The sequence below is a fragment of the Macaca thibetana genome, chromosome 10 (assembly GCF_024542745.1).
Source record: "Macaca thibetana thibetana isolate TM-01 chromosome 10, ASM2454274v1, whole genome shotgun sequence".
Taxonomy (NCBI): domain Eukaryota; kingdom Metazoa; phylum Chordata; class Mammalia; order Primates; family Cercopithecidae; genus Macaca; species Macaca thibetana.
This window is the reverse complement of record NC_065587.1, coordinates 68,838,348-68,849,309: the sequence shown is the minus strand read 5'-3', so window position 1 is coordinate 68,849,309 and position 10,962 is coordinate 68,838,348. Positions and strand designations below refer to the sequence as shown.

Sequence of the window (10,962 nt, the reverse complement as noted above, 5' to 3'; positions counted from 1 at the left end):
CCAATCTGTGCCCAGACCTGTTGCGGGCATTGTGGAGGCTGACAGGCTTATTGAGTTTAATACCCCTGGGAACTTGCTAGGCCTTCAGTGCTTAGAACAACTCAGAAGGGCTACTCTGGCTCCAGAACTTCCTGAAGGCTCAGCTGCAATTACCCTTGGGCCTGCATTGCAGCTGGACTTCTCCCTGTGCCCAATCCTGCATACTTCTGTCTTCCTCAGTTGTTGGTTCCAAGAGCACTCATTGATCAACGTTGTACACCCTACACTCCATCTCAGAGTTGGCTTCTCTGGGGATCTAGATTGCTACAACCCCCAAGAGACTCTGGTCACTCACAGATCCACTTTGTGTTAAGAGACTTTTGGTTACAGGTAACAAAACAACCAAATCACATTGGCCTAAACTATGAAGGGCTCAGATCAATAAATAGCTTAGATGAGGCTTTATCCAGAAATCAAGTGATGGCACTAAGGACTTGGTTTCTATTTATCTACTTTGTTTTCTGAGGTGTTGCCCTTTCCTTAAGGTCAGCACCGCTTGTGGCCCCAATATGCCAGCATCTCCCAGGGTTGTGCAGGTCCTTGTACATGTCCTGTTGGAAAGAGAGAGACTGAATGTGTCCCAGAATTTTTAGCCAGTGTATTAAGATTCACTATAATTGGGCTGGGCACAGTGGCTCACGCCTGTAATCCTAGCACTTTGGGAGGCCGAGGCAGGTGGATCACTTGAGGTCAGGAGTTTGAGACCATCCTGGCCAACATGGCAACACCCTGTCTCTACTAAAAATACAAAAATTAGCTGAGCATGGCAGCAGGCACCTGTAATCCCAGCTACTCAGGAGGCGCTTGTACCTGGGAGGCAGAGGTTGCAGTGAGCTGAGATTGTGCCACTGCACTCTAGTCTGGGTGACGGGATGAGACTCCATCTCAAAAAAAAAAGAAAAAAAGATTCACTCTAATTGAACCAGCTTATATTACATGCCCATCTTGAGCCGGTCTTGGAGGTGGAGCATGTCTGCTGGTTTAGTTCAGGTCACCGGCTCTACCTTGGAGCAGGGAAGGGATGGTTAAGGTGGAACACGTGACCTAGGCTGAGCCAACAGATACTCCCCAGAGTCATATGGATCTCCAAGCAGAAATGGACCATGTTGAATACAATAGCAAACACTTCAATAGAACCTACTTTATGCTTTACATGTATCGACTCACTACATCCTCACAGCAACAACCCTATGAAATAGGTATTGTTATTTTCATTTTACAGATGAAGAAACCAAAGGATGAAAAGGCAAAGTGATTTTTCCAAAGTCACCAGGTTACTAAGTTGCAGAGGCAGTTTGCTCTTAACCTCTGTATAATCAGGAGCTCAGATGAGCAGGAGAGAGCTGAACTGCCAAGTGCTGGAGCAGCTGATTAATGATGGCCTGGTATGGTGGCTCATGCCTGTAATCCTTGCACTTTGGGAGGCTGAGGCCAGTGGATTGCTTGATCTCAGGAATTTGAGACCAGCCTGGGCAACATGGTGAAACACTGTCTCTATAAAAAATATAAAAATTCGCTGGGTATGATGGCATGCGCCTGTAGTCCTAGCTGCTAGGGAGACTGAGGTAGGAGGATTGCTTGAGCCCAGGAGGCAGAGGTTGCAGTGAGCCGAGATCACACCACTGCACTCCAGCCTGGGTGACAGAGTGAAACCCTGTCTCACAACAAAAAAAGTCAAAATGAAAGCAATAGCCAAGCCCCAAATCTCTTATTATTACACTACAAGGAAGAGGCTAAACCAGAGAACCTGGTTTGTTTTATTTTGTAGAACACAGATCCACCCTGTTCTCATTTCCTCATAGAATGATGCCATCTGGGGTCGGGTGGATGAGCACAGGTGTGGGGTTGGTCTCACTGCAGAAGAGCTTCCAACAAAAGGCTCCTGCAGTTGTACAGACCTGGGGGCCAAGGATGGGGTGGGGAAGGGAGAGTGGGAAAAGTTCTGAGTCAGCATGGAGGAAAGTGTCTTCAAGGATTCCCCACTCCCCATGATAAGGAGGTCGTGGCCAAAGGCCTACCCCACTGCAATGAAGACGTGTCTGAATGAAGACCTGGGGTAGGAGCGGAGATGTGTGTGAGAGGTCGACTGTCCAGGAGGCTTGAGTCTGTGCCTGCAACTGTCTTTAAAGACTGCAATGCATCCGCTGTGCACAACCCAGCTGTGAGGCCTGCCAGGTAAAACCTGTCATTGCCTGTGGTTAAGCTGAAAAATCACACGTAGGTTTTTAGCCAGGAGCTGGACTTTTTGTGGAGGGATGCATAAGTTCAGAGGAGGAAAAACAAGAAAGGACGCCTGGACATAGATTCCCTCACATTGCATGTAGCCCTCATGCCTCCAAATGCGCCAGAGAGTGACCCCACACATGTACAGCAACTGCACATGGGTATCTTCCCAGGTACTCAGAGCCGTGTGTGCAGCTCTCACAAGCAGATACACCTGCATGCACATGCACATGGATGCATCCTGGGACTGTTTCTTTTTTTCTTTTTTGAGATGAAGTCTTGCTCTGTCGCCCAGGTTGGAGTGCAGTGGCATAATCTCTGCTCACTGCAACTTCCGCTCCCTGGGTTCAAGTGATTCTCCTGCCTCAGCCCCCCTATTAGCTGGGATTACAGGCGCCTATCACCACTCCCAGCTAATTTTTGTATTTTAGTAGAGACGGGGTTTCACCATGTTGGCTAGGTTGGTCTCCAACTCCTGATCTCAGGTGATCCACCTGTCTTGGCCTCCCAAAGTGCTGGGATTACAGGTGTTAGCCACCGCGCCCGGCCCAAAATTTATCATTTTAACCATGATAAGTGTACAATTCAGTCACGTTAAGTACATACACAGTGTAGCGTAACCACTACCACTATCTATTTCCAGAAAGTTTTCATCATCCTAAACAGAGATTTTGCACTCATTAAATAATAACTTCCCATTTCCTCCTGCTCCCAGCCCCTTGGTAACTTATTTTTTCGTTTATTTTGAGACAGGGCCTCATTCCGGTCATCCAGGCTAGAGTGTGGTGTCATCATCACAGCTCACTGCAGCCTCAACTTCCCAGGCTCAGGTGATCCTCCCACCTCAGTCTCATGAGTAGCTGGGACTACAGGCAGGTGCCGTCATGCCCTGCTATTTTTTTTGTAGTTTTAGTAGAGATGGCGTTTCGCCATGTTCCCCAGGCTGGTCTCGAACTCCAGGACTCAAGCGACCCACCTGTCTTGGCCTCCCAAAATGCTGGGAATACAGGTGTGAGCTATCATGCCTGGCCAGTACTTTCTTCTTCTTTTTTTAAATTTCTTAAAATTTTTATTAATCATTTACAAGTAACAAAAACCCAATATGTATTAACACATAAATAACATTTTTGACAAATAGCTATTTTAATTTTTTTCACATATTAAAACCCACTAAAAATAACCATTTTTCTAACCAACAACAACAAAAATCATTAGTGAGAAGAGTACTGCTGCTTTACATTTCTCCAAATCTCTTCAATGTCAGACAACAGACGAAAGCTGGATTCTCATCTGCTTTTGCATTCAGCCTATTACAATATCACACCAGATAGCCTCTTGAAAACTCCTCTGCACACTCATGAAAAAATGAGAGTGAAAAAGATAAACGATGGTCGGGCATGGTGGCTCACACCTGTAATCCCAGTACTTTTTGAGGCTGAGGTGGGCAGATCACTTGAGCTCAGGAGTTCCAGACCAGCCTGGCCAACATGGTGAAACCCCGTCTCCACTAAAAATACAAAAATTAGCCAGGTGTGGTGGCGGGTGCCTGTAATCCCAGCTACTCAGGAAGCTGAGGTAGGAGAATTGCTTGAACCTGTGAGGCGGAGGCTGCAGTGAGCTGAGATCGTGCCACTGCACTCTAGTCTGGGCAACAGAGCAAGACTCCTTCTCAAATAAAAAAAAGAGAAAAACAATAAAAGATGAAATGATGTCTTAGTGTTATAAAAATAGCTTTGACCTAGAATACCCTTGAAAAGCTCTTGAGGGCCCCAGACCACACTTTGAGAACTGCTCTAGACGAATCTCTTCATTTTACATATAAGGACTATGGACCTCAGAGAGAGTAAGTGAGAAATTCAACATCACACAGCCTGTTAATAGTAGGATACAGACATTAGATGGTTTGTCTCACTTCTCTTGGTTTAGGTTCTCAATTGAAAACCTGGGAAATATACCCTAATGACCTGTCCTATTCCCTGTAAGTTGCAAAGATTGTCACAATATATTACCCTCCCCACCATTTGTTTAATAAAAGAGGTAATCAACAAACTTGGTAAATTTTGCAACAGGCATACTGTGTTTGAATCTAAACTGCAATATTTGAATTTGGGTCTGTATTTGAACAGAAATACTAAGGCAAATTCGACTGCATCCTACTCCATGCAAGCTAGTAATGACAAACTGTACAGTACATATCATAGGTAAATATGGAAAGCAAATTACCCATAATATCAGTATTTATCATATATTCTGTGTCTGGAATACAATTCAATAACATATTTCAGAAAAATTTTCTCAAGTACTAGCTGAAAGGGTGGTGGGGTACATTAAGAGACTGCAAATAAATTGGCAATCACAGGAACTTTTTAAAGATAAAATGGAGTTGTTCTGAAATGTAGATATTTTTCATTCCTTAACCAGACCTTATTTTTGTCTTTTTAAAGAAAATTGAGAAATCTTCTCAGCCACCTAGAGATGATTTCCTTTGTATCCCACCAGATGGTTCAACTCTTCTACAAATGGATCAAAGCCTTGTTCTTTTAAACAACACAGTCCCCAGAAAAACTGGTCCAGAGGAGGAAATTCTTCCCAAGGAACCCACTCCCAACTTTCATTTTTTTCAGAGTCTATATTCTTTCGTTCTGAATCATGAGTCACATCCACTTCTCCTTTCATTAATATAGTAACAGAATGGTAATTCTCCTTCTCAATGAAAGAATTTACAACTGAGGCAAAGCGAACATTTTTCAGGTGAAGAGCTGCTTTTTCCCAGGTTTCCCTTTGAGCACATTCTTCTCAGGTCTCACAGAATTCCAGATGACCTCCAGGGAGTTGGAAACTGCCGACTCCAACCGAGCCTTTCCTCTTCCCGAGGAGGACGCAACACGGATGCTTGCAGCTGGTCACCATGACTCTGACTCCGGGCACGGCTCCCGCAGCTCTGTGGTGGCCGTCATAGTGCGTGGAAGCCCGGCCAGTAATTTCTATTCTGCTTTCTGTCTCTGTGAATTTGCCAATACTAAGTACCTCATATAAGTAAAATTATACAAATTTCCCTTTTTGTGTGTGGCTTATTTCACTTGAAATGATGTTTTAAAGGCTCATCTATGTTGTAGCATGTTATCAGAATTTCATTCTTTTTTATGGCTGAATAATATTCCATTGCATAAATATACCACATTCTGTTTACCCATTTATCTGTTGATGTACATTTGGGTTATTTCCACCTTTTGGCTACTGTGAATAATGCTGCTATGAACACTGGTGTACAATATCTGTTTGAGTCCCTGCTTTCAATTCTTTTGGACATATATCTAGGAGCAAAACTGCTGGATCATATAATTCTGTTTAAATCTTTGAGGAACCAACAAGCCGTTTTCCACAGTGGTTACACTGTTTTACATTCCCACAAGCAATGCATGAGGGTTCCAGTTTCTCCATATCCTCCCCCATATCCTCATCAACACATCTTTTCTCTTTTTTCTGTTTTTTTTTTTTTTTTTTTTTTTTTTTTTTGTGGAGTCTTGCTCTGTTGCCCAGGCTGGAGTGCAGTGGCACGATCTTGACTGACTGCAACCTTCGCCTCTTGGGTTCAAGCGATTCTCGTGGCTCAGCCTCCCGAGTAGCTGGGACTACAGGTGCTCGCCACTACACCTGGCTGAATTTTTGTTTTTTTAAATGTATTTTTGGTAGAGACAGGGTTTCACCATGTTGGCCAGGCTGGTCTTGAACTCCTGACCTCAAGTAATCCGCCCACCTTGGCCTCCCAAAGTGCAGGGATTACAGGCGTGAGCCACCGCGCCCAGCCTGCCCCCAAACATTTAAAAGCCCTCTGGTCTTGTGGGTTTGTGTAAAGCTCTTTAGCAGGGAGTCATTATCCCAGATTGGTCTGCTTGTTTTCTCTTACTGTCTTTGCCTGGGTGGTGTTGCATCCTTTGGGAATTCTGCTTTTCTGCTGCACAGAACAGGTGCTAAAAAGAAAGGAGGTACCTTGGGTGGGCAGGCAAGCAGACAGTCAAAAGCTAAGTGCAGAAACTAAAGCTTACATTTATAATGATCCAACCCACCTGTGTCACTATATTAGGCAGCAGGGTTGTAAGACAGTTGTGCCTGGACACTACTTGTTTTAATTGAATGTCTTTGTGCTGGCATGTGGTGAGTGCCATTCTCCATTGCAAGCAATGTCGGACAAACCTAGATTGGTTGGGGAAAGCCCCTGTATGCTCTAATGGCTGCAGTTGTCCCTGAGGGTCATCGGGAGGGCAAGTCCAACAGGCAGAAGATCCTGTGAGGGAAGGGGGCGTGCCCAGGGAGCTTGTGAGGCAGGGTCTCTTTGAGCTAAAGTCCAAGTTAGGATTCCAGATAATGGTGAGGGTTCCAGGCAATGCCGTCTCATGTGGACTCTTCTGGAGGGGTTGTGTCATCTCAGGTGAAATCCTATGCAGAGGCAACACCATCTTAGGTGTGAAGGTGGACACATCCCAAATCTCAGTTATTTGGATCTGATTGGACCCAGGGGCAGATAAAATAATGGGAATCAGTCTTTTTTTTTTTTTTTTTTTTTTGGGAGACGGAGTCTCGCTCTGTCACCCAGGCTGGAGTGCAGTGGCCAGATCTCAGCTCACTGCAAGCTCCGCCTCCCGGGTTCACGCCATTCTCCTGCCTCAGCCTCCCGAGTAGCTGAGACTATAGACGCCCGCTACCTCGCCCGGCTAGTTTTTTGTATTTTTTAGTAGAGACGGGGTTTCACCGTGTTAGCCAGGATGGTCTCGATTTCCTGACCTCGTGATCCGCCCGTCTCGGCCTCCCAAAGTGCTGGGATTACAGGCTTGAGCCACCGCGCCCGGTGGGAATCAGTCTTTTTAAGGACATTGAGGCACAGAACCTTGTTAGATAGAGAGTCACAGACCCGGGCACAATGCAGTGCATTAATGGCTTTCTCATTAGTCCAGGAGGTTACTGTTTTAAGGAGCTCTATTTTTTAGACAGGGTCTCACTCTGTCACCCAGGCTGGAATGCAGTGGTGTGATCACGGCTCAGTGTAGCATTGAACTCCCAGGCTCAAGTGATCCTCCCACCTCAGCTGGAGTAGCTGGAGCTACAGGCACATGCCACCACGCCTACCTAATTTTTGTATTTTTTGTAGAGACAGGGTTTCACCATGTTGCCCAAGCTGGTTTTGAACTCCTGGGCTCAAGTGATCCTCCTGCCTTGGCCTCCCAGAGTACTGGGATTACAGGCATGAGCCACTGTGCCTCGCCCTAAGGAGCTCTTGTATGGGGAATCTCAGGCATTGCACTCAAGCTTGTCAGGTGATCTAGTGTGTGTGAGAGGAGCTCATCTATCTGGTAGAATTGGTTCTAGAAGGGGCCAGTCCTGATGTCTCTGTCTGTCTTTTCTTTGTGACAGAGTCTTGCTCTTTTGCCCAGGCTGAAGTGTGGTGGTGCAATAATAGCTTACTGCAGCCTTGACTTCCTGGGCTCAAGTGATCCTCCCACCTCAGCATCCAAAGTAGCTGGGACTACAGGCATGTGCCACCATACCCAGCTAACTTTTAAAAATAATTTTAAAACAAATTTTAAAATATTTTTTTTGTAGAGACAGGTTCCCACTATGTTACCCAGGCTGGTCTGAAACTCCTGGGTTCAAGTGATCCTCCTGCCTCGGCCTCCCAAAGTGCTGGGATTATAGGTGGGAGCCACAGTGCCTGGCCAAGACCTGATGTCAGTGAGGGCAAAAGATGAACCAGTGGACTTGGGGTTTGGATGGGAGTGTCTTAATTGCCACCTAAGAGCTCTCTGTGGGTACCCAGTTCAGGAACCAAATGAGCATCAACAAAGGCAAGCATGGCGAAAAGGCCATGCGGCCGGGCGCAGTGGTTCACGCCTGTAATCCCAGCAGTCACGCCTGTTAATCCCAGCACTTTGGGAGGCCAAGGTGGGTGGATCACCTGAGGTCAGGAGTTTGAGACCAGCCTCGCCAACATGGTGAAACTCTGTCTCTACTACAAATACAAAAATTAGCTGGGCATGGTGGCATGCGCCAGTAATCCCAGACACTCAGGAGGCTGAGGCAGGAGAATCACTTGAACCTGGGAGGCAGAGGTTGCAGTGAGCTGAGATTGCACCATTGCACTCCAACCTGGGAGACAAGAGAGAAACTCTGTCTCAACAACAATGACAACAAGAAAAGGCCATGCAATGACATTTCACAATCTTGGCCATTATGGCAGAATCCCCCGTTTCCCCACCATTGTCAGGTTCAGAGGAAGGGGGCAAAGGGCACAAGGAGTTGCCCATGGGTTAACAGGAGTGTAGACCAGGGTGACACCACTTTGTGGAGAGGGTCCAACGTCATATTATTTAAGGATGTTTCTCATGTGTGTCAGTTTTAAGTTACTCTGCCCCTTAATCACGGTCACTATCTACACCCTATTGTTTGTTAGGCAGGGGTACAATTACCTCTATCTCTTGTAAAAGCGCATCATGGACCCGGCGCGGTGGCTCACGCCTGTAATCCCAGCACTTTGGGAGGCCGAGGCGGGTGGATCACAAGGTCAGGAGATCAAGACCAGCCTGGCCAACATGGTGAAACCTCGTCTCTACTAAAAGTACAAAAATTAGCTGGGCATGGTGGCATCCGCCTGTAATCTCAGCTATTTGGGAGGCTGAGGCAGGAGAATTGCTTGAACCCAGGAGGTGGAGGTTGCAGTGAGCCCAGATCGTGCCACTGCACTCCAGCCTGGGTGACAGAGCAAGACTCAGTCTCAAAAAAGCAAACAAACAAGCAAAAGCTCATCATTATTATCAGCTCTGTGTTGCCCCGTGTACTAATGAAATTCAGGCAAAGATTCTGGCTAGGCAAATTAGGATCACTGGGATTCTAAATCAGCATGCTTGGGGCCATAGGAGTGTGTATGTGTTGAGGGGCCAGGGTCAGGGGTGCTCTAATGTCTGTCTTTAGTTCATCTACCATTTTTTTTTTTTTTTGAGATGGAGTTTCACTCTTGTTGCCCAAGCTGGAGTGCAATGGCACGACCTCGGTTTACTGCAACCTACGCCTCCCGGGTTCAAGTAATTCTCCTGCCTCAGTCTCCCGAGTAGCTGGGATTACAGGCGCCCGCCATAATGTCCCGCTAATTTTTGCATTTTAGTAGAGATGGGGTTTCACCATGTTGGCCAGGCTGGTCTTGAACTCCTGACCTCAGGTGATCCACCCGCCTCAGCCTCCCAAAGTGCTGAGATTACAGGCATGAGCCACCGCGCCGCCGGTCTATCATTCTTTATTGGAGTACCGAGGGCAGCAGGAGTGAGAAAGAAGAGGTTTATGGGAACCCGGAGGTTGAGGGAGAAATCAGCACTGGGTATCACCTTTAATGGGAAGGACAGGCAACTGGGGCATCTGCAGAGGACTTAATAAGCTGTAGAGGTACTATTTAGATGACCAGACATTATTATTATTTTTAATCTATTTTTTATTTTTATAGATTTACGGGGTACAAGTGCATATATTGCACAGTGGTGGAGCGGGCTTCTAGTGCCCCACTACCCGAATAGTGAATGTTGCATCCAATAGGTAATTTTTGAACCCCCGCCCCCCCTTACCCTCCCATCGTTTGTGGCCTCCAATATCTATTATTCCAATCGATACCACACATTATTGTTATTACTATTACTATTATTTTTTGGTGAGATGGAGTCTCACTCTGCCGCCCAGGCTGGAGTGCAGTGGTGCGATCTCCGCTCACTGCGAGCTGCTCCTCCCGGGTTCACGCCATTCTCCTGCCTTAGCCTCCCGAGTAGCTGGGACTATAGGCGCCCGCCACCACGCCCGGCTAATTTTTTGTTTTTGTATTTTTAGTACAGACGGGGTTTCACCGTGTTAGCCAGGATGGTCTCGATCTCCTGACCTCGTGATCGGCCCTCCTCGGCCTCCCAAAGTGCTGGCATTACAGGCATGAGCCACCGCGCCCGGCCACCACACATTATTTTTTAATTTTAGCAGGAGTTGATTGAAAACCCTATTCTGGGGCTCAGTGAGTCTGACTAATTGGGTAAATGGACGTTCCATGGAATTTCCTGTTCCATAAGGCCCACGTCTGTGTGTCTTGTGAAGTGTGAGTCTTGACCTGGATCTCTTGTGTCTGGGACACCAGTAGACATTGGGAAGGCTTTGGCAAGGCCCTGAACAGTGGGGTCCGACCCCTCCAGTCTGGGGTACCTGCGTTTAGCCTACGTGTGCGACCGCCAAGGCGCGGGTATACCGAGTACTGCCGGCAGATGGCGGTAAAGACTGACGCAAATCAATCAGCTAACGGCTTCAAGGGCGGGCTGTAGGGCGTGGGGGAGCGGTGTGGAATGCATCCTGGTTGTAAGTCGCCAAGGGCGCATTTTATTGCAGAATTTGCAATTGGAGAAGACCATTTTGGCCCTTAGTGTGGCGAAAGAGAGAGAGGCCTTTGTTCTGCGAGCCTTGCTGGTGCCCGGTCCCTGCCTACACGAGCTGGCTTTGAGCCCCCTCTCCCGGCGTTCATCTTCTGTCCCCATTTCTATTCCCTCCAGCCTTCCTTCTTCGCGCCAACCAAGCTTATTTCCTGCTCAGCCTTTGCAGGGCCGGTGGGTCACCGGCTTTGCATGTTGTCCTCAAGGTCTTCACGTGGCTGGCTCATCATGCAATCAGCTCTTTTCCTTTCTTAAAGAG

General features: G+C 47.1%; 1 protein-coding gene and 1 pseudogene across 4 annotated transcripts in view; one reads left to right on the top strand and one right to left on the bottom strand.

Annotated features, from left to right (window-relative positions):
- Positions 1-10,962, top strand: part of REM1 (RRAD and GEM like GTPase 1) — a 753,594-nt gene that overhangs the window by 315,973 nt on the left and 426,659 nt on the right. The gene's annotated exons all lie outside the window — the stretch shown is intronic.
- LOC126964114 (nucleotide triphosphate diphosphatase NUDT15-like) lies at positions 4,732-9,874 on the bottom strand (annotated as a pseudogene).